The sequence below is a fragment of the Cardiocondyla obscurior genome, linkage group LG02 (genome assembly GCF_019399895.1).
Source record: "Cardiocondyla obscurior isolate alpha-2009 linkage group LG02, Cobs3.1, whole genome shotgun sequence".
NCBI lineage: Eukaryota > Metazoa > Arthropoda > Insecta > Hymenoptera > Formicidae > Cardiocondyla > Cardiocondyla obscurior.
Genome location: NC_091865.1, coordinates 10,083,490 through 10,108,039, shown reverse-complemented (window position 1 = coordinate 10,108,039; position 24,550 = coordinate 10,083,490). Strand labels below are relative to the sequence as shown.

The 24,550-nt window shown below is 43.7% G+C and overlaps 1 protein-coding gene across 3 annotated transcripts in view; it reads right to left on the bottom strand.

Moving 5' to 3' along the window:
• The window catches only part of LOC139111085 (nuclear pore complex protein DDB_G0274915), a 112,948-nt gene that overhangs the window by 47,086 nt on the left and 41,312 nt on the right, over positions 1-24,550 (bottom strand). For all 3 annotated transcript variants that reach the window (XM_070671157.1, XM_070671164.1, XM_070671175.1), the window contains one exon: positions 6,821-6,861. The gene's annotated coding sequence lies outside the window, so the exon portion shown is untranslated. The remainder of the gene's footprint in view (positions 1-6,820; positions 6,862-24,550) is intronic.

Genomic DNA, 24,550 nt, shown 5'->3' with positions numbered 1-24,550 from the left:
AGACCCCGCGCGTTGTATTAACTCTATGCAATTTAAAGACAAAGTCCACCAAAAATATTATTATTTCGACGCGCATGAACGGCAGACAGAAGAAGAAAAAATATTAATAACAGAGTATTATGTAGCGATGTGCAAAAATCATCGTTAAATCACCGGCCAGCCGCCTATAATTTCGTCTATTCAGCGTAATTTATTGCGCATTGATATTTACAGTCTTTAAGGGTTAATATCTCTCTCCGCGTCACGACGATTGCCACGCGAGTCGCTTAATGTGAAACCTCCTCGTTCGAGAACCGATGATGATCCCCCCGCGAGATTGCATATTTAACGCGCGACCAACAAATTAACCTTCCTAGCGCCCCATTATACGACATTTGCGAATCAATCAAGACAAGTGGGCGGCGAATTTACATCTAATTATGGTGCACGTGGATACAACCGAGAAGGTATATTATATGCTGTTATTTCTTTCATCTCTTGCGAAACGGCCGAACATTGTGCGTTTATTAATAATTGAATTACTTGCGTTTGACCGCAATCGGCGGTGGGGTTAATATCAACAGGATCGGAGTTGAAAATAATCCGTACTAAAAAAGAGCCGTTGCTGTTGGCGCTTTCTAATTTATTTCAGATTATAGGAGTGAGAACACGTGCCGAGCGCTATATTCTAAGAAAATTCTTTTTCAATGATTGGCTGATTAGCTCGATAGTTCAGGCCGGTGGGTTTTTGATCGCGTTTTAATTCCGCGTGTCGTTGACTTACTATGAATTTGTCGAGCCGAGCATGAGAAGAGGCGAAAGACGGAGAGCTCGAGATGGCCTCTCGAGAGAGACACACGTACACACACACATAAATGTGATCCCAGCTGCTGCATAAATCACAATGAAACGCACGCCTCATTATACTTGCAGGCACTCGTGTAATTGCGACGGGCGTGTCTTCGCGTATTTACTCGTGCAGATACATATGCTGGTCCGGCTGGTTGCCGAACATTCGCGCCGCATATTGCATTTAGATTTCATTTTTTTTTTTTTATCTTTTTATTCTTTCTTTCTCTTGGCCATGCGTCTTACTCTCCTCTTTGTCGTCTCGTTCGCGAGTCCAGGGAGAAATCAACGCACTTTCCGCGACCGGAAACGAGAGGCTGGATTTGCGTGCGATGCATGGCGCAATCAAAACAACAGAAATGTATATCTTCTTACTTGTGAAAATAATTATGATTTAATAATTAAGATAGCAAATTTTTTTTTTTTTACTAAGATGAAGATATAATATCGTACCGATTGTACTGAGTTTATTTATAAAATTAATAGACGACTAAATCATATTTTGGTATTCGTATAGTGAAAAATAAAAAGTCGAACTCTACGTGTAGTTTTACGTTGATCGTGATCTATTGTAAAGGATTTTCTTCGGTGAATATTTTAAAAATGGGTTTTTTTTTTCGAAGAAAATCTGTGAAGTTATCTCAATTATTACAGTAGCTTTTACCTATATTTCCGCTTAAAAAAAATATTTTTCACTATTCAAGATCTTCGTGAGGAGTGATATATGATTTGCGTAAAGATGAGTGAAAAGATTTTACGGAGAAAAATGTGCAAAACTGCCGAGTCACTTGTGGCGACAATAGACACCAATTTAAAAGAAAAGTAAGGATCTTTTAAAAAGTACAAAATTGTAGAAGATGCCAATTGTGCGTCGGGAGAAAAAATGTCTAAATAAGTTAAAAAGGTATGAATAAAATAAGCTGACTGCGACGGTGGTCTTGTGCTACTAGTGCTCGACTTTCCATTGGCACCCTAGTGATCATTGGTGGCGATCGGTGCTAACAAAGCATTTCCAAAAATAAATGTCCAGCAAGACTTGAAATAACGTAAGCGGATGGACGACATTGTAAAAATTGAACATACGCTGTCGCAAATAACTAGTGTCTTTCTATTTCTAACCACGTTAAAACAAAAAATTTTTATTATTCTTCGCTTACGTAATAATAAAATTTTTTTTCGTGCCATTGGAGGCAAGTTACAGAGAACTCATTAAGTAAGTATCTTATTAACAAGACATGTTACCGAGAAATCGTTAAAAGAAACGATTTAAAAGTAAGCTCTTTTACACCAATTGAGTAAATTATGTACGCGATATATTAAAGTATTAAATCCACGAGCACTTGTATAATTATTTATATCTGTGAATTCACGGCATAAATCACGGAACAATATTAATAATTACTGCATTAGATAGCGCGATGCCTAAAGGGAAGGAATGTCTATGTAGCCGCTTCTACCATCGATAGATCACGTTAAATTGCCCGGCGAGCGCCATTGCTGTAAAAATAGCCGCGCCGGAGGAATACGCGCGTATCACTATAAAGACGTCGACGCAATTAATTACGCCGGACACGTGAAGCCGAAGCGTACCGTGGCCGGCGATCGTTATCGGTTTAATCCTTAGCTACGGTATCGATACTCGAAAACCTTATTTCTACCTCAGCTCCGGTTTTGATAAATTGCGCTGCGCGCACGCGGTTCACCGCACTCAACGGGCGCACCGTGGAAAACCATAACTCGCCGTGAAACAACGAAGGAGAAACGTATCCCGAATAAAAAAGAAGCGCAAAAGGGTAGGAAAAGAAAGAGAGAAAGAGAGAGAAAGAGGGCGAGAATTCTACTGAGAAAGGGGAACGACCACCTACGGTGTTTGTGCCGGAATTCCGAAATTTTCACGCTTTTCTAGCGACCGGTTACGTCTCTTCTTTGCCGATGTACGTTGCCACCCTTTCCTCCCCACGTTGTATCTAGCGTCTCGTGTAAATGGAGCACCGCTGTCGGATGAATACCAGCCGGTAAAACGGCTCAGGTGTGGGGCCGTCCGTCGAATTCGTCATGGATCGTTATTCAAAGTCGACTGGGGACGGGAACACGAGTCGGGAAGGCCGAGACGAGGCGATGCGCGACTTTACCCTGGCGCTTAAGATGCGCGTTATCTGGGGTTATTGATACCTCGGCGACAATTTGTTGCGTGACTACACGTCGCGCACACATACGTAAAATCTTTCAAATCCGCGGTTAGATATCGTTGAAATTGAAGGTCCCCTTTGAAGGAATTACGGTCATTTCGTTTCATGCTGTACCGCCTAAAGTTGCGAGATTATTTAATATAAAAACTTATTCCGTTGCACGGAGGAATAGAAAATTGTACGCTAGCGAGGGACAAGTTGGAAACGTGTGCAACGATGTATTTTGCATAAGAAAGTAGCGGGCGATTAGAAGGGATATAAACCACCCCCTTTTATTTTCTTCCGTATAAGCGGCTGCCACTAGAATTCTGTATCAAAGGTTGCAATTGTGCGTATTTGATGTTACGCAATCGAAGATATTAAATAAGATCGATCTGATAAATATGAGTGGGCGATAAAATTTATTCCCACAACCCTCTGTTGTTATATTTTTGTGTTATTGATTTCCATGTTTCTCCTTTCGGTGGAGTAAAAAGTACGATTTGTGTGTCGCGACCGTGCAATGTCAGATTACAGCCCGCAGGCAAGAGTTACAAGCTGAATTCACCATCAGATTTTTTCGCTCGCGTACCGACGCGGTAAGTATGCTTAATGAAACGCCGCTGGTGTCTTTTTAGATATACGATACGTATCATATTTCTGGCGAGATGGCTCGCCATCTCGGATCTTCCCTACATTTCCGTGCTACCGCAATGTGGTCTAATCTATGTTAATTGAGAAGGCAATTTTACATTTCCGAAGCTGAATGTCGGACCCGTGCTTACGCCTGCTGATGAATCACGCTCTTTTTTTTTTTCTTTTTTTTTTCTCTCCAAGATGCATTTTTAACGAGACACGAGATCTACGTTTTTTTTAGCTAAGCGGTTGACGATTAGTGCGATCGTAATTAACTGATTTCTTACGAGGTCGATCGGTTTCTGTCTCTTCGATACGGGGAATCCTCGCTAAGGATGGCAACGAGCGGGAGTTCCAGTGCGGCTGCTAATCAGCGATCTCGCGCATTTAATCGCGGATATGCCTGTCCGTCGGTGACGCGTATACGCACGCCGCACGTACGCCCACGCGCACCAATCGAGCCCGAGCCTTCAACGCGATGCGCGCACAACGCAATCGGCAATGGACGCGCCGCGGCCGGTGCCCGCGTGTCCAGATGATGAAACGGTGCACTCCGGGGCAATTTGACTTACGACATTTTGAAAGCGAGCCGACCGCTCGTGGGCGTGTGTTGAAACGTTGGGACGTCGGACGGGTTTTGCGTGGGCCACGGCATATTACATCTGGCCAGGTACGGGCCTTATGATGGACGAGACAGGTGATTACGCGTGTGGAAACCACCATGCGAGGTGCGCGCCATTCGAGACATCCGAGAGACCCTCGCAAAGCGTGTACGTGTGTGCGGGTACCGTACCGAAGGGTATATACGACGGAACAACGAGCGCGGCCGCGAGAGCTCGCGAAGGCCGAGGAGGATCCCGCGGGATCGCGGCCGCTAAGAGGGAGGATGATGGAGATGAATTTCTTCAAGAGGAATGCTCGGCGCTTCGATAATTTGACAGCTGGGCCTTTACCGCGCGCATTAATGCGACCGTGATTCGCACGACTGGCGCGTCGAATACTACGCTACGTTATTTCGCGGGTACGTCGGATAAATGCGCCTCATAATGCTGATTAATGTTGCGCCGATAGAGAAGTGTATTAAGTAATCCCGTGCATGTAATTCGTAATTCTCGCAAATAATTGCCAGGCTTGCGAATAGATTGAGAGTTAACGAAATTTATTAGAAAAAAAAATCTATATTAATGCCCTGAATTTGAAATTTTAATATAAGGTAAAATCGCTCGTGCAATTCGGTGTATATCTATCGGAATAAAAATGTAATGAGTTTGGATACTTAATGGCACCGACGCAGTTATAACCGACTAAAATTACGGTGTGTAATCGGAGGATAATGGAGCCTGAAATGGTAATATGTGTAATTTATAGCAATAGCAATTACGCGAGGTGATATCCTCTTTGTCGGCGACATGTAATTATACATTGCGTAATCGCGTGTACTAGAGCCATTCTGGCAATCGTCACTTAAAGCTCGTTCATTACAATATATATGATGCTTTGTAAGTAAATCGAGTATTGTGCACTCGACTTGTGTCGCGGTTCAAGTACATACACATTATTTCATGCAATTTATGCCCCGGTTTCGAAATACGGCGAGCCCTCTTCTTTTCTCCTCTCTTCCTTCTTATTTCCCATCTGTTTGCATACAACCGCAAAACACAAACGCGCGCGGTTCGATGACGAGAGGATCGTTTCGAGTCTCGATCTCCCCCGCGCGACTCCGAGAGAGGCCGATATGCGCCGGTGTGCGTGATCGGGCGATGGCAATCACGCGGATCCATCGTGGATCGTTAATGTCTGTCTGTCAAGCTGTCGCGTGACTCGCCTACGTCTTCCTCCGAAAGCCGAAACCCGTGGCCTGTCCGGATCATCCGCGCGTACGATCCCTACTTCGAGACGTCCGCGTCGCGTCGCGTCCTAGGACAAACTGACAGCTTGCTTTTCGAAGATTAACGTGAATATAAATAAAGCTATTTAGCATCGAACGTCTTTTAGCAATAACGACAGTCTCGCTTTCTTTCAAATAATTTCCTATCTTATAATACCTGCAATCACAACTAATGAAATATGAACAGTACAACTTCCCGTACCAGGTTCATATTTTGTTCTCTTTTTCTTCCCTTTCAATGCGTTTTTTTTTTTTTTTTTAATATTACGTAGCATCGCTCGATCTCTATACAAAAAGTTCAAAGAAAGAACGGGAATAATCGGGCAATGTAAAATTGAGTTATCTTAAAAATGTCTCTACTATATTCTGCACTTCCTTTATCTTTCTTATCTCTCTGTACCACATACTTGTATTAATTATATATTTTTATACTGAAAAAGTGCTTCCTATTTCCCATTCAAATTTTATGCGCATATATCTTCTGCAGTCCAGGGAAAGAATGTGCAGAATCCCGTTCTATATGGCCGCGGACGCCTTGCCGCCGGAACACGAACGTCGCCATTTTTAGTTGTTTCGTTAATTAATCTTGAGTGGCTAGCGTGAAAGCCATTAGTTTTTGTCCTCGAGTAAACGCGTACGGTTAATTTCGTCGGTAGTGGGCTTCTTCGAAACATGGCGGACCTTGGCACGCGAGTCGTGTTACGATCTTCTTGCCTCTCTTTTCAATCGTTTACCTTTCGTTTCTTTCCTCATTTTCTTTCGCTCGTTGCAAATACTCGTCGCTATCTTTCGATTTACGCGTCTCAACTTGCGTTACCTTCGATAGAGATTTCGCATTTCCGACCTAATTTTTTTTTGCCCTTCGATTAAAACGCAAGCTTTTTTTTTTATCGTCGCGGACGCTTCACAAAGTTTAAACGTTACGCTATTAAATTCGTTCGCGACGTACAATTATCATGCGGTTACACATGACATTATTATCTGGAAAATTTATTGCTCGCAAAAAACATGCATATTTTAAAAACGAAAAAAAAATTATTAAAGCGACAGGTTTTAATGTCAAGAAACATACGCAGCAGTGGAAGTAACGTTGTTTCATTCGAGAATATTTTTGGTGTACACTTCTAATAAGTTTCATGCGAAACTCTAACTTTTCGCGCGTGGGTGCATGACGTAACATTGATAAATCCAGCAATTCAGTAATATTACTAATCTTGTTGTTAATTAATCATGCAAGTTAAATTTAATAAAATTTTAAAGTCTCGATTATAAATCACAAAAAAAAAATTCTGCAACTTACCAATCTGCATGAACAGCGGAGTTGTGGAGTTCTACAGTCGACTGTAACATAAAAAGAAAAATTTTAATGTAGACATGTATATTAAACAATAAAATTTTTTTTAAATAGAACGAATTTTCAAAAATAAGATTTGTATTTTTTTTTTTTTAATATTTCCTTTTAATGCACATCTCTGACTTTCCGAGTTAATTATCGCTAATAACGAGATTAGGTGAATAAATGTGTAAAGGATAAAGCTGATGTAAATTTCCGCTTGGCGAATATTACTGGAATAACCGCGGCTGTAATTCATCGCTGGAGCATTAACGGCGCGTCAGTGCAGAAAGTAGATTTTTTTTACAGAGTTAAGACGCTTGCAAATATTGCCGTTCATACGTACGTAACGACAAGCGAAGTCGAACGAAACGATCGGGTCGACTCGTGCGGCCTGCCGCAAAATTGAGAGTTAACGAACCTCGACGAACCCGCTGACACTCCAGGTTGCACAATCCCGGTGACGGGTGCACGCCTATGCACACGCATACAAATGTGGCGTGTTACAAAAATTGTTCGCTTTCCCTTGTAAATTCGAAAATAAATTTAGACCACGATTACGGTTTCTTTCAAACGCCGCTTTAATTTTTGAAAAACATTAATAGCCCCCGAGATTATAATTTTGCTTAGAAAAATCGAAAAATTTTAATAACTGTTTTTAATACTTGCTCGACTTACTATTTTTATTTTTTATTAAAAAAATTTTTTTTTTAGAAAATCTGATAAATGATTGTATTTAAAATACAAATTTTTTCTGCGTTTATTACGGCTGATATTTTCAACTTTTAACACTTCTAACACCTAGACCTACGTCTCGTGCGTATATACGCGAAGACACACTTAGCAATTTACCGCTGGCGGCTCCTCGCAATCTGCGGCTACGAAGGCGCGATGTGCCGAGTCTGAGAGAATATATGACAGGTAATTTATTCACCTGCGAAATATCGGGACGAGTTCGAGTTTCCGTGCACGTACCACCGATAGTTCGTTTCCCTAATTGCCTGGTTAGTCGTTTAACGGTTTGTTTACTCGTTTACTGTATGAGAAGAGAACCGAGAAATTTGCAAACGCAAGAGGTAAAAAAATACGCTTTTTAAATCGTGAAGATGCATTTAAAAACGACTGTATAACTTTTTTTTTCTTTAATATTTTTCGATAAACAGCCGTATAATAACCTTCACACTTAACAGTAGTACAAAGACTTTTTCGGAACACATCTTTAAAAAATAAAAAAAACGTAAAAAAAAATCTTGACGTTATTTTATACGCTTGGAATATTCAAAGTAATCATTCCGAATGACTCTCCGCTATTTATTAAGTCTGCGTTTTAATAAAATTTTAATATACTAACAGCGTGAAATTTTCCTCGTATCTTCGTCATCTACAACGCGGCGTAAAGAACGTAATGGCAGGAAGAAAAGCTCGTTTACGAAGTCGTTTTCGTGAGAGAAAATACCGACGTCGACGACGTATCTCGCGGGGACAAAATCCTCGTACGTCAGTGGCCGTACCTTGGCACGAATTGCAGCGCACCATACACCACGGAAGGCGTTCTCGTATCGTATGGGGCAGGATCGATCTACGGGCCGCCATCGAGACGAGAGGGAGAGAGAGAGCCGAGAGCGTTTTCTGGTATCACCTTATGGCGAGCGGCAGATGTGCACCCGTGTTCCTGTCCCTATCTCCTCCCTTTTCTGTCCCGACTCCTCTCTGACCCTTCATCCATCGCCCTTCCCCCTGTTAGGCGCACTCACACTACCTTTCCCTCTCTATTTTATGGACTCGTCGGGTATCCCGTATATTTACCATAAAGCTATAAGCATCAGCGAATACCTAAGCGACATTTAGCAACTACGCCAAGACTTTCTAATGCTACCATTACCCGAAAACTTTACCGGCAATAAATATGTGAAGTGATCGCCGGTAGTAAAGGAGCGTGTTATCGCATAAATCACTGCAGAATTACCGATACCCAACCCTCCCGTTCTCGCGAGTACCGCATCGTTTTTCGCTGACGTTGAAACATTTAACGAAAAAAAAAAATTTGCATCATTATCCGAGTAAAAAATAAATTTTGACGTGGTTGAAATAAAATATAGTTTAATCTTTTCGTAAAACTTAAAAAAAAAAAAAAAAAAAAAAAAAATTAAGGAAATTTATCAAATTAAAAGTGATTATTTGCAAAGCACTCGATCAAAATGGAGTTATCTTTAAAATAGGTAAGCTTTCAATGAATGGATATTTTCTGTGTTAAAAGCCGACACCATTTTGTCCGGGTTAATTTAGGAACATGAAAACGGGTACGGTCTTTCTCCACATGGCATAGGTATCCTACGTTGCAGGCACAAAGAAAAATAATTATCTCTCCCACTGATGTGAACCGATAGGCGGGGGTATACATATAGATACGTTTTTGTAGGTAAAGATTATTACTAGCCAGCAGGACGTGCACCGGTTCGCCCAGGTATACGAAAAGAACCTTAATCGATTCATTCTGATGAAACAATCTTAGGGTCGAGATCAAATCATCGTCTCTTATTCGAAAATTTTCTATACATATAATCTAGTACGTTAAAACAATCTTACAAATTTTTTTTTTTTTTTATTATTTTCATTATTTATAAGAGGGTAACTTTTACTAGTCGTAGCAACAGTTAATTTAAAAAGTTATGCCAAATATAACCTAATAAAAATTTATGTGGTAAGATATATTTATGCAGATTAATATTATGTTAATAAAAAATTTAAATATAATTAATATTATACGACAATGTCGTTATGAATATCAGTTGCGTAGCATTAATGTAACAAAATTAATATAAAAGCAGGAGAAATTATTAATTTAAAAGGGACGTGAACGCATTCGACGTGCTTTATTAATCAATTACGAGTAGCTCGAACGTCTTGTACTGTTCTAGCTCCGATGAAGATTCCATTATCATGGAAAAAGAGAAGAGGGTCGAAAAGAAAGACTGAACGATCGAGTTCTTTATGCATTCGGCACCCGGAGTCTCGTTTAGATTCTGTGAGCCCAGAGGCAGAATGAAAAATCTCGTACGGCGGACCTTCTCGAGATTCCTCCGAGTGAGCACCGACGACAGAATCTGAACGCGTCCCGTTTGAGAGCCCGCTCAGCCCGCGAATTCCGCGGTCGGCCGTTCGAATCGGGGGATCTTCGCATCTCCCGGGTTCTTTTGATGGGTGGAATAAAAAAATGGGCGGCGCCTTGGATGTGCCGGGGTCCGATCTAAGCCTGAGACCGGGCGAACCGAGGCCGGACCTTAGATCCCGTCGGTCCCTTTCCTTCCTCTCGTTCGTTCGGGGCCCGCTTTCTTCCCCGTGCGTTTCACCTCTCGGCCCCACGGCCCTCCATTGATGGAAGAGGGGAATGGAAAGGGCCGACGAAGAGGGCAAGTGGATGAAAACGGCCAACCATCGGCAGCCTGCGCGGCGACTCACGACAGGAATATCAAGAGATCCTGCTATACAGACCCGGATAAAGGCCGCTGTTGTTGTTGTTGTTGGCGTTGTTGTCGACATCGTCTTCGATGGTCGTCGAATAAAGTTATGGGTTTTGCCCGCACCCGTTTGTCCTTGTTAGGCTGAGAGATCCCGAGGCTGCGGATCGAGCCACGGCATCGATATTCCTCGGCGAGAAACGCCGCGCCATTTCGCAGCGACGCGTGTCTTGATATCGCGATTACCCGTAATGAGAATCGATCGGAAAGAGAAAGAAAGAAAAAGAAAATATTTAAAGTAAGAAACGACCACAGCGAGCGAGAGGAAATTAATCTTAACTATGATGATATTCTCAACGATAAAACGTTTTGATTTTATTTCTAATTAATACTTAATCTTTTGCCTGGGTTTACTCTACATAACAGCAGATCTTTCAGAGACCAAGACGATGGAAGGAAGGGTATAATAATTGAATTTATCCCAGTTAGTAATTTCTTCCCCGGCAGAGGTAACCGACCGATTCCAACTACCGACGAATCTTCGGCCCATAAATTTTAATCATAGAATTGCAGATCACGGCGATCTGGCTCGTATAAAGCCGACGTAAGAGCTGCTCGCGTGATTGCCGCGACTGCCGGCACTCCTCCACCCTCTTTCCCTCTTTTTACCTGGGGGGGCTCCGGCAACCCTCGGGAGACGACGACCCGATAAGCGGGTCCGCGAACGGCAGGCGAAAGGGAGACACCGCGGAATGAAATATCTCTCTCGCTGCCCACCGGTAGGAGAAGAGGATTCTCGTTTCGTCGGGTAACACACGCGCGTGCCAGCGTCCGCGACTGTGTTCGCGGCTGGCCGGTACGTATTAATCACGCGATTCCTCCATAACCGTATTTCAGCTCGTTCGCTTACTCGAGTCCGGCTTAACAGTCGGGTTTCGTGCGACTGGGCCTCTCTCTCTCTCTTTCTCTTTTTTTTTTTTTTTGCCTCGAGAGATTTTTGTCCCGGCGATTACTTCTACGTGTGAATTTTTGCCGAACTGTCGTCTCCTGTATACGCATCTCGTCCTACACTTTAATTTAATACTGCGTATCCTCTTTGCCCTAAGAATCCGTCCGCTTAAAACTGGTACCCCTCCGAGAGGCGTTGCTCAAGATTATTTATTCCGACGACAAGCGTCGCGAATCGTCAGAACAGATTTCTTTGGCCTCGCCATTCTTTTCGCTCGATCGATTTGCCGATCAGAAAAACGAGCAGGTATGCCGCGCAGGAATTTTCACGATTTGCACGTCGAGTACGTAAAAATGCATTTATATTAAACAATCATTACGGGTCGACCGCAAGCTGATTGATCGAATTCTCGAGGCTACGCTGTGTAATACAATTTCGCGGCTGCGGGATCGGAGAAATGCGAGAGGAACAGGGACAACGAGCGTACCGATGAGAGGGCCGCGCAAAGCCCGAGAGAAAAGAGAAAGACGGCGAGACAGAGAGCCAAAGCGAAGAGTGGAAGGGCCTAAAACGAGTATCGTAAGCAAGGCGAAGAAACTATAGTGAATTTCGTCTTGGGTGGTCCAGGATCGGCAGCGGGCCCTGTCGCGTCCCCGCGCCGCGCGAGCCACCTCATCGGACGAGGGGGCTCCTCCCGAGCCCCTCTGCAACCACGACGGGCCCCGTCCTCCTTGTTCCGTAGCTCACTACACGACGGCGGCACTACGCGAGGCGAAAGGCCAGTCCTGAAGCTATATCGCAGCCGCTACCAGCCGCGAGTATAACGCGGCCCGAGACGAGAGAGAGACGGCCCGCCGTGCTCATTTGTATGTCTGTAATTAGATAGCCACCCCCCTAATACGATTCCCGCGCGAGTGTTATTATTTCCAGCCACGTAGAACGCCGCGGCTCTACCGTGAAGGAACGCGCGAGCCGAAATCGTTCGGTCTTGTCGATCTTCTTGTAGACTGAAAGAGTTAATCCGCCCTACGGTTCACCGGTCTCTCATCGCGAGCTCGAAACGCTCAACGGTTGCAAATAACGATTTCTCGCGAAACGCCATGTACGAGGGATTAAATGTAGGTTCCGAAGTCACTTTTTCGTTCGAGTGATATTTGTACTCGCATGTTTTACGTCGGAATAATTTAATAATCACCGACGACGTAAAATTCGTTAAGTCGTCAATTAATTCTTGAGAATTCGTTCGCTCGGCTTTTTTTTTTTTTTACGACTGACACGTCTTTTGCGTGCAGAATTGAGGAAATATTTTATATCACGATGCAGAGAAAGCTAACGCTGCACTTAACATTGGCGAAAATTAATATTGATAATGATTTTTGGTAAATTATACAGTCGTTTAATTTACATCGGACGGTGGTTCCGCGCGGGTAAAAACCCCCAAGTGCTAATAACTACTAATTTGAATGACAAATGAGTTGAATGTGCATTGCGCATTCTTCACGGCGTTTATTACTAGTGGAAATTACACGTAATAACGGAACCGTCCAGCGGCCTTATTTATTATTCCATTTTGTTTACACACGAAAATAATTGCAACTATGATTTTAGCTTACTCGCGTGATAAATGAAGCGAGAATGGCTTTTTGTTCTTAATATTTCATTGCCTAAAGGCGAGGTGAAATTTAATAATGAAATGTTACATCGGCCAGTCTTACAAATACGTTAATCAAATAATTATTTTATATGTATCGCGAGCGATTTATAATTAAATTTGTATTCTACTTGTAACTTCAAACACTGTGGATTTTTATGTATATTTTTATGTATATAATATTTTTTTACATACAAAATATATATGATATTTATTTTACGAAATATATGTTACATTATTTAAATCGTTTATTTATATACCGAGAGTGATTTATTTGCACTAGCCAAATGGTTCAGTAATAAAGCGTGCGCCGCGGGAGAATTAGATTACCGAGAGGAGCCTACAAACAATAGGATTCAATTAAACGGCATAAAAATGGAAGTCGGCCAGTCACACGACCGTGTATTCGCGTCACAAACGAGGGGGTCGTAGGTGATAATTTACGATGGCCCGCGCGATCCCCCACTTGTCGGATTAATAGAGGGTTAATTTAGGCGAGTATCCCGACGCGCCTGTTATCTCCCACGCAGTATTTGCACAGCTCATCCCAAATCGTACGTATCTCCCCCATCGGCCGCATAATTATTGCCGCAACGGCCGTCACGCTCGTGGTTGTGAATTTTGAATTCCCGACGAGGCGTGTAATCGACGCGCATTGTTGTACACGGCTATCTCGGTGGATTTTCAAATATTGAATCTCCCTCCTATCCGCCCGCCAGTATTTTCACATTGTTATTGCCCGTTTTGTTGGGTGCAACGCTCGAAGTGATCACGTCTATTCATCTCATATTCCAATACTTTTTATTATTATTTTTTAAATATCAAATTAAAAACGATTGTTTCGCTTTAAGGTACTGTTCTGTTTTCAAGAGAGAAATTTTTTTTTTTTTTTGCAATTAAAAACGGTTGTATGGCAATTCGGAATGACGCGAAAAGATCGAATGACATCCTCGGCAAACGCAGTCGTTCACTCGAGTAACTTACTCGGGCAGCGCCGTGTGGACCGGCTCGTTATTGGCTCCCGTCGTGCTAACGCAAACACAGATGGCTCGATTATTTCGTGCGGCGAGTAAATGAGAAATCGCGCGAGATCTGCGAGCCGTCCGTGGGCGCTCGTTGCTGCGAGCGATTTACGAACGACGGGCGCAGCGCAGCGGTCGTCCAACTATGCACATCGCGTAACGACCGCCTCTAATCGATGATTAGAAGCTACCGTTCGTGTCGGCCGCAGTCGGCATGCCGATCGTTTTGTTGCCGTTGGTTTCGCATCGAATCTTTATGCCACATACGTTTAAATCATCACGCACACTGACGATTACCGCATCCTGATTCTCGGAAGAAAGTAGAGCATAATCGTTTCTCCGCAATTAATTCGATTCCGACGATCATTAAAAAAAAAAATCATAATCGTAATATCCTTGAAAGAAAAAGGAACTTTAATTTAAGAGGAAGATCCGTTGTCACGTAATTTAATGCATCTATTTTAGAGTATTCGGATACGCAGGGTGTAGCTTATCCGTGCGAAAACCGCGACTGATAGTTTCTACTTAGCGCGCGCTATTAAGTTAATAGTCGCTTCTGCGATATTCATCACTTGGACGCCGTGTCCTCGAGGGGAAACGTCGTTAGACGAAGCCTATAGATGCGGGTAGGTAATTTCTACGATAAATATATTCCAAGGCACTTTTTTGCCGCGTGATACTCGCCCTCATGTTTCTCGTGATAGTTTAACAGACTGACCGTGTACGCGCGGAGCCGCAAGGAAAACCGCCTACGCGATTGCGAGGTTCGTTAGTCAATACAATTTCACGACCGCCTGGTAAGACAGTCGTCAAGAACGCGTGTTGTAACAAAGACATTTCCAAGCTGAGCTCGGTATTTAAGGGGACTGAGAAATTTTACCAAATAATTTTTTTCTTTTTTTTAAATATAACTCGACGCCTTTAAAAGAGTTCTGTACATTGTTAACAAAATTATTCTATTAAAAAAAAAAAATTTTTTTTTAATATTTTTAATTTAATTGATATAACGCAGACAGCTAAGACAGTCTTGCACACGGTTCGTATAATCGTTAAGAAAATCCACGTACTTTATCACGCGGCCTGTTGCTCCGCATTGATTCGAGAGGTACGTGATACGATGGGAGAAATCGCAACGCGCTCACGCGTAATGCATCTCATCCATCGGTGGTACGAATATGTATGGTAATTACCCGAGCTCTTCTAATCGGTCAACGTCGTCGTGGGTTATTAATAAAGACGCAAGCCCCATACTTGCTATCCGTCCGAGTCGCTATCCCATTTACGACAGGATTGGGTCGACGCCGATGTCTGCGCGCGGGTTTCATCCAGTCGTAATCATTCATTCGGACATTAATATACGAGCGTATTAATTAATTCGGCTTCATCGCCGGTAGCGTTCGCCGCGACGCTGCCCGTGCCGACAACGGAGACGTTTCCTTCGTGGGAGAAGACGCGGCGCATCAAGTATGCACGTCGTAACGAACGCAATAAAAACTCGTTGACACGCCGCTACCGTACAAGTGCAATTTTTCGTGCCATTTTTTTTTTTTTTTTTCTTTCTTTCTTTCTTTTTTGAGGAAAGAAGGTGGGAGTCTTTTCAGTTTTATTTAAACGCATTGGTCTGCGTGACTTTTTGTCCGACGGTGAGGAGAAATCTCATTAAGCGCGGCACGATTAAATCTAACGTGGCAGGTGTCACGCAAGGATCGGCGACTACCTCGTCGCTTTTTTCTCTGGCCCGTCACAGAGTCTCGGGATCCGCGGAATGACGCCCGAAAATTCTGAATGCGTATAGCGCGGATCCTTACGTATTTACCGCGCCGCAAATTCAATTCCATTAGCGTCAAAGAAACGGACCGGTCAAAAGAACGACGCTAATTTCCTGTCGTTAAGAGCGACGATACTTGGCGAAGTGACACGAGGTATCTCGCGTTACCAACGACGGGAGCTGCCAAGAATTTGGCCAAGGGGAAAATGAAAAGGCCCGGTGTGTCCAGGACGAAATGCTTCGGTAATGGCATAGACAATAACGAGTGCTTAATGTGCGCGTTGAAACTAAGCCGACAAAAGGTTTATATTGTAAAAATTGAAATTGTGGCTAAAAAGTTAGAACGTATTCTTCCTAAGAGAAAATCATTTTTGAGTTGCAAAAATCTCTCCACATAAGCACCGATACATTCCTGAAGTCAGAACTCGAAGCGGAAAAGTTGCAAGAGTTGCTAATTGGAAGATTCTACCTTGGACATTGTCGCGACAGCTCATGAATAAAGGACATATTTCAAAGCAGTGTATTTCGATAACAAGCTCCTTAATAATTAAAGTGCAACTTTGTTAAATTAGTCTTTGGAGGCTTAATTAAAATTTATATACTGTCAGTCTTTTCAGTCATTTTAATATTCCCGAGTGAATTTCCCTTCGCAATGGCATTTAAATTATAATACTTTTCATGCTGAATATAAATCCTTGAGTAGGTTTTATTTGTAGTAGTTAATATCGTTCATTTAATTACTCTTTGTTTTAATTGCGAATCACGGTATAATTAAAGAAAAAGGGAAAAAATTTTTCTTGTAAAAACATGTAATTATAAAATAAGTATTATTATTATTTTTTTTTAATAGAACTATTTAAATAATTTTTCAGTGATTATTATTTAAAGAACGATGCGAGTTATTTGTCATTGACGTAATTTAATATTCAGTCTGTCACGGTGATACCTGCCAACGAGACTGTCAGGTCAAAGGTGTCATCTGCGACGTTGAAGCGCTTCGCGTGGCCTGTGCGAGGCTCGCAGACTCGCAGGACCGTCCCAGCGGTGTTTCCGGCTTACTTTTCCTCACGCTAATCGGCTCCACGCTGTGCCTCGACCGCGAATAACGCCGCGCCCGGCGTAAAGTCGCGGGATCATCGTAAATTTTTTCCCTTTTTCCTTTTGGTCCCCGAGCGCGCGACTTCACGCGGCGACGCATATACCGGCTTTCCACGTCTGACAAATCGACACCGACCGGCATTTCCATCGGCGTTTTTTGCCGAACCCGCTGTGGCATGGGTGGTCTCAGCCTTCTCCGCGGGACCCCTCGAACTCCTTCGTCGTTCGCGTGAGCTAGAGGCCTTCCCCTTGCTGGGCGCGCGCGCGTGCACGTTCATTACGATTTTATGCTGGTCGCGAGACGAAGGGAGACGAAGAAGGGCGTAAAGGGTGACTGTCACAGCGCCGGGAATCGTTTACAGGAGATTATGGGACACCGCGTTGCGGAGGGGTTGGTGAAGAGATTTTATCCCACCTTTAAGCGAGGGCAACAAATGCCGTGGCACGTTCGATCAACCGACGCCTCACGCCGCACCGCGTCTACTCGCCGACACAACCGGCGACTCCGACTCGGAAATTTGCATTTCCGAGCCTCAAGATGATCGCTGAGCTCTATTACCGAATAACGTAGTGCGCGAAAGGGGTGGCCACGGAAAGTTAAGACTCGAGGATACAGGCTACACCTTTATTTATCTAAGACATATGCGCGAAATTGTCGAGTAATTAGCGGTAAAATCGGGCACGAGTAATTTATCTCTCGGTACGATCCTAAAATGATGCATATCAAGATTTAAGAGTCAACTGGTTAATTATTTACTTAGCCGAATAATTCACCTAATCAGCGTACTCAAATAAAACGGCTACGCTCTCTGACAAAGATCACGTTGTCACGGCGACAATAAATTCCGAGCGAACGTCACGGAGTCAGACTAACAAACTTCCATTCGTCAACATTTAACTTAATTAAACGGCGCGCTGTTACGTGCAGCGTCGCGCAAGAAATGCAGCCGGGCAGACGTGATCCTTTGACGAAACCCTCGCCCGGAGGAAGGTTCGAGCGGGCCGAAGTTCCACTTCCCGTCAAAGAAGATCCTTCGGCGAGGACGAGAAGGACGCGCTGGCATTTTTAAGAATTCGAGTACTAAATAAAACATCACTCGGTAATGCTTCTGGTTTGCCTTTTCTCCCCCTTTTATTTCCTCCCGGGCCAATCGTTAGTACGTCCAACGTCTCGTGCACACGATCTGGTTCTCATGGTACCACGCTTCCACCTCGCCCCGTCCTGCCAGTCGCCGTCATCGTGATCTTCTTCTTCTTCTTCTTCGCCGCCGTCGTTGTCGTCGTCTTCGGTCGCCATCGCGTCGTCTCTCCGCCGGTGATAGAGAAGCAAACCGCAAGGGCGTTCATCACTGTCGTCGGGTACGATCCGGACGACACGCAGTGCGTGCCCTCGCGGACGAGAAAAATCTCGCGAACGACAAAGAAGTAAGGAGAGAACGGCGAAAGGATCAACCGGAGGAGGCAGCGCGAGACGGTACCGCGAGATGCGCACTCGCTTTCGCATTCCGCGGCCTCGTCCCGCCCGATGTTTACAGAGGTGAACGCGAGCGCACGTGCGCACGTGCGCAACGACGACGTGAGTCGAATATCACGATGCGCGGGCTCGAGAAAAGGTTGTAAGTTAGTCGGACGCGTTAATTGGCATTTATACGAAACGGCAATGCGGGAGTAATATGTGCGGCACAAACGGAAGGATGAATTTTGTACATTTCGAGAACGTTTACATGCGTTTTCTAATTCAGCTTGGACAAAAATGGAAATTTTAATAAAAAAGAAAGAAAAAAAATTGCGAGGACAATGCATGGTTTATGCGATTCATTGCGAGACGATTGTCGTACAACGTCAAAGTGCGAATGCAACAAATGACTGGTTATCCTTCTATCGCGGCTCCTTTCCATTTCACGTCGATAGGATCTATCGATCGGACATATCAGCATACATATAATGCCAACTTAGATCAGCGGCTCGCTTCGGTCCGGTACACCGTCGCGTCACGGCAAAAATAGCCGCGCCAGATAGGTCGGGCTGATATCGGAAAAGATATCACGCGCGGCTTCGCTTTGGTCTGATTTGAATAACAAAACGCTACACGTCGTTTGCGGCTGTCATGTATCTCGAGAAAAAGGTACGCGACGCGTTAACGGGGAAACGATCCATCCACCAAGAGGAAAGTCTATCGAGATTTCATGTTTTAGTATAGTTGGGAAATAAGATGCAAATTCCATTGTAAGAGACGGTATACAATAGACAGGCCTTTAGTTCGATCCAAGTTTTAGACTTCATCTTTTTATTCCGACCTGACATTTTTATTTTTCCTGTTCCGAAACTTTTTTTTTAAATATTTTCTTAACGTTCAATTTTTCACGTAATAATTTTGTTACTTATTACGTACCTAACGTTGTGATTAATTATTATATTTTATTAATTTATAATAAATTTGTTCCTAAGATTACTAAGAAGAGTTGTCGTAAATTTTAATTTTAATTTATCTGAATTTATATTTGCAGAAGAAAATTATTTGCCAGATTGTGGATTGTAAAAATTGTAAAGGTAAATAAAAACACGTGGAGGGTGTTGAACGGTACAAAGTGGTTGGAAGTGATTTAAGGTGAATGTGGGTAACAAGTAGCGAGAGCGGGGCATCACCATGGGAACCGATATCGATTGTTGAGAGAGGCAAACGGCGCCGATAAATGTGAACGGTGCGAAATCGCATTTCTTTTTTTTTTTATTTTTCAATCTCTCTTTAAAACAGCAATATCAAGTAATTCAATCCGTCGAACATCAGTCCGATCCAATTACGCGCTGACGTGTATTCGTATCGAACACTTTTTTTTTTCCCCCTCCCCAGGCCGGAGATAAAGCAGATTCTCGAGTAGAAAGTTCCGTCTGTAAAATTGATCGACTTTGATGTTACTATGCATTTTGTAATTTGCGATCAGCGGTTGAGTGTTTTTATTTAACGTCCCATTAATTATTTACGAGGTGGAGACGGTCGCGTGAGAATCGTAAGGCGCGATATCGGGTGTAAGTGTGCAATTTCTCAAGTGCAGTGTGTCAGTTATAATTTAAGCGGGAAGCTCTTCCTGCAATTGTACACTCAAATCAAATAAAGAGGGAGAGAGCTGAAGTAGAGCGCGATGTTATCGCGCAGACCGTGGCGAACCAATTACCGGCGCGCTCCTTAATTTACGATCGTCAAATTAACCGGCGAGCTCTACTGATAACAACGACGGACCGTTTCCCCCGTCCATCGCGATGCGGACAATTTCGTCCCTTCCGGACGCTTGAATTTCATCGTCATAAAAGGGGGTGGAAAGTGCGATTCATTACGTTTCCGTGGAGCACCCTCGGGTTTGTGTGCCTCGCCTCCAAGGAAATCAATTCAACGCTCAGAATAAAAGATAAGGCGAGAGGGCAGGCACTAGGCTAATGTATCAATCATTCTGTTTACGTAACCTCTGACACGTGCTCGTCGAATGGTCGGACTGTATGCGTATACGTTTGTAGGAACCGGAAAGCGTGTGTTGTAAGCCACACTAACTTCGCGAAATCAATAAGCCTATGCTGTCTCTCGCGCCCGCCCTCCACGGCCCTTCGAGCTTCTCTTTCGTTTGACCCTCCCTTTAACCCCTCTTAGTCTCCCCCGCGCCACCACGTGCGGCGCCCATCTTTCCGCGCCTTTTCGCAAACCAAGTCGTTTCCTCTTACCCCGGCCGTCCTTTCGCCCCATCGCCTCCACGATAGTCGAATCAGTTTCTTCTACCTCCCGTACCTCCTCGCTCCCTCGCCCTCCCCCGCGAATCCGCGTCGCGACCCTTCGATACTTCCATGGCCGACAGCAGCTTTCCGGATACTTTTCAAAAGGGGGGAAAACGGAAGAACGTATTCGTGAAAACGATTCCCTAAGAATTTCGCGATGCCGACAGAATTCGCCTCGCAGGTACAACGTGTCTACAGCGCGCAAACGATTAAAATTTAATTTTAATTAATTTTTTTTTAATTGTCCTTACTGCTTTCGAATCTTTCAGTATTAATTTTTTTTTTCTTTTACTTGAATTTGTGTTGGGCTTCGCTCTTTTCTCCTTACGTTAAACGTTTAAATATTTACAGAATTGTAAGATGAGATAAGCCGGCAGAAGCAAAACGCGAAGGGGGCCCGCAACAGTGAAGTTCCGGTGAGATCCAACGCGATCGAGTCTATCGTTCATCTTTCCCCTCATAATGAGGCAACCGGCGCGGTGGCGCGATGCGAGGACCGTTCAATTTTCGTGAAAGCGCGGGAGTTCGGCGCTCCCTCTCATCCTGTTTCGTCGAAAAAGCGTCGGAGCGAGCGTTCGCTGACGCGGACCGATCGGATAAGTCGATATGGCGAAGTGTGTTTCGTTCGGTTCTCGATTCCCCGAGGGCGAGCCGCGTTCTCCATTCATTAAGGCTCGTGGCGCTTATCGGATCTTTCTTGCCGCCGCGTCGCGATGAAGGCGCTTTCGCTCGGCCGCGCCGAGGTGTTACGGTTCACGTTTAATTAGGAGCAACGTGCTGGAATGAATAAGTTAATTAAATGCCGTCGACGACGCCGGGTGAGACGCGGAAAAGAAAAAGGTCGCGAGATCGCGCAGGCTTTCAGCTGCGCAAGATGGAGAGGAGTTCGCAGTTTAGAGTCAAATGTCTCTTAATCGCGCTTCGCGATATCTCTTAACCAGATTCACGCTCACGCGATTCTATCGTAGCGTTTATAAGACGGGTGTACCGCTCGGCGTTTTCACTTCGGATTGTTGAATAACATTTTATCGTCCCCGTCTTTCGATTCGCGTGGCGAATTCAACGTGAGACGTAGAGATTACGCGATAACATCTCGGGTTCAGCAGCTGTGCGTTACGCTCGCAGAGGATAAAGGTATCGGAAATTGAATGGACACAAAAAAAATCCAGGCTACGTAGATTGAAATAAAATAAAAAAGTACGAAGCGGTAACTCAAGTGGTCATTGCGAAATATCCGTAATTAATACTGCTAGCGAGTTTAGATTTTTGATAAAAGTATCAACTGCGTGGAGAATTGTAATAACGAAGTGATTACACGTGCAGATACACTGGCGCGTTATGTTGAAAATCGCTGGTATGTTTCGCCAACAAGGGAAATCGTAGCAGCTTGCGGAAACGCGGCGTGCAATAAAATATCGCGAGGAAAAGCTTGGCGTACGATCGTATCGTTGAATTTCGTTAGACCGGCCGTCGTGGCGAGTCGAATCGGTGCAGCATCCTTCTTTTGAAGTCGAGTCGCATCCGCGGCGCGAGTTTCTCCGCGGGCGCTTTTCTGCACGTCTCACGTGTGTTACGTGCGTGTATTTGCATGGGTGTGTGTGTGTGTGTGCGATCGCTCGCGTGACTCCTTCTCTCAGTCTACCTCGCGCCCTACCACCCTCATTATTACCCTCTGCCACCGTTCGTCCGCGCCGCCGCACCGCGGCTGATCGAAAATAACGAGCGAACGACCGCGCCGATCGTAACCCTGCAGTCAAATACGCGGTAACGTATCCGATCGCGTAGTCTGTGGAAACGCCGTCACGAAAATACGCGCAAATACCCCGCTGGGGAGGCATAGCGGAATTAATTACGTATTACACCCGGTTGCTGCGCTAACCTGCACTTACGTCGCTCGTTCAAGACGCAACATTTTTTTTTTTTAATATATCTATATATGTATATATAATTTTTTATTATTATTTTTAGATTTTTATTAGTTTTACAAAATTAAATATTATAGAGTGTCGACAAATAACATGACGCTTCCAGAAACTATAAGAGTAGAAAATTAAAATCGAAAATAAATGGTCATATTTAATTTTATAAAGTAGTTTTTTATTATTTTGTTTTTTTTTTTTTAATAAATTTTTATTATTATTATAATTTTTAGGCGTGTCTGACGTTATCGCGTCCTTTCTTATATTTTATGTATTAAGCGATATATATCTTTTAAACAGATCAATAATTGCTTCTTAATGGAGTGAGATAAATGGATATTAACAGCAAGATAAAGAAGGGAATCGATAGGCTTAATTATTCCAGTAATGAGTTAGCGACACTTGGGCAAGATGTTTCTGCCGTTATGGGAAAGGCATTTTCCCAGATAACGTGCTAACGAATCGTAATTGCGAGGAATTTACATGGATCTATGCGCAAACTGGTTAAGCCTGCAATTACGCACACGCGTGAACGGATATACGCACCATTACACTCGCATCTGATATTATTTATGACGCGATCGCAATCACGAGTTAACCCGCAGAAATAGTGTCACGGAAATCTATAAGTATATAAAATGCCGCTTTCAATTGCGATTGTAATTAAAAGAACATCGCGGGAAACTAATCAACGCGTGTATTAAACGACTATATATTCCCCAGCGAATAAATTATTTCTTATCGCGAGTAGTTTGTATCATACGTAAAAAGAGCAAGTCGATCCTTTCGCTTTCCCCGTTTCTTCCATATTTATTCTCGCGTAACTGAGTAACACATTGCATAATTTCTGTATCGTACGGTCGCGTCGTGAATTTTCACGAGCCCATCGATTTTTCCAAGTTGCCGCTAGTGATCTCATCTACTCTTTTCTCTTCGGGCTTTCACGGGCTGGTCGTAAAAAGCGAAACGAAAGAATCTGCTTGGCTGGCGAGAGCTGCTGGTGCGAGCCGAGCGGCGCGAAATAGGCTCCGAGAGTTCCTCTCGGCAGTGACGGCCTGACAAATCAAGCTGAAAATTGAATTCTGGGGGCGTCCATAGGGTTTCGTGCGCGCATACATGGGTTTACGTCATGGTGTGGGTGTGTACGCGCGCGTTTAGAGAGAAAGAGCGCGCCGGCGAGATCCTCCCGTTTGTTTCTCACTATCGAGATTGGACGAAATCGCTAATCTAGGCGAACGACAAAGGCGTGAAGGAAATAAAATCTCACCCAAGGAAAAGGATTAAATTCAAGCTTGTATCTGTGATCACTTGAACGCCACGCGAAATAACGATTGTTTGCGTTACGGGACACCTCGCGAATATTTTGATATTCTAAGGAAACATGTGGTTAGAGAATCCTCTATTAGGCAGTCTGTTTTAATGCTTGTAAATAACACGACTCGCGCCCCGTAATTTTCTGGCTCTACGTACTATCGGCGAGGTGTTAAACCGGAGATCAACGTTCGCGTTTTGCATAAGAAGGCGGATGATAATTTTATGGTATTTTCTGTATCGTGATGATTCTGCCATTTTATATATGTATTTTAAAGAAGAATGGAATTTTAATAGCCGTCTTATTTAAAAATCTGTGCGCGTGAGTGGAGGTGTTATCGCGAGTTGAAACGAGCGCGACTATGAGTCCGCTTTCCAACCGGATGTAAAGAAACGAAAAGTAAATAATTTAATGTTAGAAAAAAAAAAGAAAATTCTTGTTGAAGCAAAGATAAAATGCAATTAACTTTTGGAAAACGTTTGCATAATCGACGATAAGAAAAACAGACAAATTACTGTTAAAATTTCTCACTGATAAGATTCTAGAGACACTGCCTGATATACAATAGTAGGTTATTTAAAAGAGGCGGGCACGCACGATTTGCGAAGTATCAATGGCTACTTGTTCGCTTGTATATTAATCATATATAACTGTATCGTGCGTAAAGCACTCGACGTGACACGTGTACTTAAGGAACTGCCAACCCGAGGCGATGCTGTCGACAAGGGGTCGCTCTATGAAAACCATAATCGGGCCGG